At 38.6% G+C, this 2,500-nt stretch overlaps 1 protein-coding gene across 1 annotated transcript in view; it reads left to right on the forward strand.

The window, feature by feature from the left end:
- The window catches only part of LOC128384135 (H-2 class II histocompatibility antigen, A-U alpha chain-like), an 82,788-nt gene that overhangs the window by 50,795 nt on the left and 29,493 nt on the right, over nt 1–2,500 (forward strand). The gene's annotated exons all lie outside the window — the stretch shown is intronic.

The raw sequence follows: 2,500 nt of genomic DNA on the forward strand, positions 1-2,500 counted from the left end.
GTAGCTCAAACAGTCTGCTCTAACACTGATGCTTGACTATTAATAATCTAATTATGTCACACATAATAATATATCACTATATTACTTATATAGTGATATATTGTAGTGTATTACTTATATTACATATTATATTACTTTTACTGTAATACTGCATACTACATCACTATAATACTGCAGTACTTTTACTGTTATACTGCATACTACATCACTCATAATACTGGAGTACTTTTATTGTAATACTGCATATTAAATCACTATAATACTGCAGTACTTTTACTGTAATACTGCATACTACATCACTATAATACTGCAGTACTTTTACTGTAATACTGCATACTACATCACTCATAATACTGCAGTACTTTTACTGTAATACTGCATACTACATCACTATAATACTGCAGTACTTTTACTGTAATACTGCATACTACATCACTATAATACTGCAGTACTTTTACTGTAATACTACATACTACATCACTATAATACTGCAGTACTTTTACTGTAATACTGCATACTACATCACTATAATACTGCAGTACTTTTACTGTAATACTGCATACTACAGCACTATAATACTGCAGTACTTTTACTGTAATACTGCATACTACATCACTATAATACTGCAGTACTTTTACTGTAATACTGCATACTACATCACTATAATACTGCAGTACTTTTACTGTAATACTGCATACTACATCACTATAATACTGCAGTACTTTTACTGTAATACTGCATACTACATCACTCATAATACTGCAGTACTTTTACTGTAATACTGCATACTACATCACTCATAATACTGCAGTACTTTTACTGTAATACTGCATACTACATCACTATAATACTGCAGTACTTTTACTGTAATACTGCATACTACATCACTCATAATACTGCAGTACTTTTACTGTAATACTACACTCTGACTCTGATTATATGATTACATACATGTTGGTTCTGTGTTAATGTGACAGTTCATGATTCCACTTTGCCAGTTATTAGCTGATTCTTTCTGTTATTACCATAAATTAAATGCATTATTGGTCACCTTTCTATTTTAATAATAGTATCTACTATTATTAGTAGTAGTTTATTACTGGGACTGGTGTACATGAGCACCCTCTGCTGGACACTGAACCCTAGTAGACTGACTGCTACACTGAGAGCTTCACCTTCAGGCTCAGCTGCACCCATCCACCTGGTGCTGCACCCATCCACCTGATGTTGCACCCATCTGCCTGATGCTGCACCCATCCACCTGATGCTGCACCCATCCACTTGATGCTGCATCCCTCCGCCTGATGCTTCACCCATCCACTTGATGCTTCACCCATCCACCTGATGCTGCACCCATTCATCTGTCAATCTCACGCTCCATCTTACCCTCACTGTGAAGAAGACCCCCAGACACTCCTCTGCTTGGGGCAGCAACCCCCCCCCCCCCAACTCTGAGGGGGCAGCAGAGCACCATGGCCTCAGAGGTGCTGACTCTCATCCTGACCGCTTCACCTGTAGAGTCCAACAGAACAACATCAACCACAAATTTAATTGAATCTTTTATTTAATGTATATATATATATATATATATATATATTATACTGTATTATACAGCTACTCAACAACTGCAACCCCCCCCCCCCCCCCAACCCTGAGGAGGCAGTCCACCTTGTTCCAGCAGAGCACCATGGCCTCAGATTTGGAGGTGCTGACTCTCATCCTGACCACTTCACCTGTAGAGTCCAACAGAACATCAACCACAGAATACATTAATCTAAAATATGTTTCTGTTTCCTGCTATGCCTCAGTGACAGGAGGCAGCCAGCAGGTGGCAGCATGTTCCAGTAACCTCTAGGGAACCTTTATTAAAGATTTAGGAAACGTTCCTGTTTGCTGGATTTTGGTCATATTGATTTTTCTGAATGATTACTGATAATTAAAACTGATTGAAGCTCTATATTTGACGGATTTAATCACTTATTTAATGATAAATTGACCGTTTCATGTTGATCTCAGTTGTAAACACAGCGTCACGTAAACTAAAGTAACTGACGTCACTGACCTCCAATAGAATGCCGGGCTTTATCTCATCTCTCCGCTCATTGGCTGAGAGCTCTGGAGGGGCGGGAGCTGTCAGATGCAACAGTTTGCTAAGGAAGTGCAGCATCCTGCGGTGAGTAGAGACACAAACTGGAGCTGAGATGTGAATAAAAAGCGAGCTGACAGCTGATAGAGACGCTCTGAACATTTACTACATTTACTGCAGCTTCACCTGTTCTGCTGCGTCATGTTTACGGTGTTTTAACGGTGATCTCGCGGCTCGGTGTGACGGAGTAAACAGCTAAAGACAGATTAGCATTAGCTCAGTTATCAGTTTATTACATAAATATCATAAATAACTTATTTATTATAAGTCTTATAGAAGCTGTTTGATATGAAGCAGAGCAGAGAAAAGGACAAACTGTTAATGAAAGATAAAATCTACAGTTTAATTAATCCG

This window comes from Scomber japonicus, chromosome 22 (assembly GCF_027409825.1).
Source record: "Scomber japonicus isolate fScoJap1 chromosome 22, fScoJap1.pri, whole genome shotgun sequence".
NCBI classification, from domain to species: domain Eukaryota; kingdom Metazoa; phylum Chordata; class Actinopteri; order Scombriformes; family Scombridae; genus Scomber; species Scomber japonicus.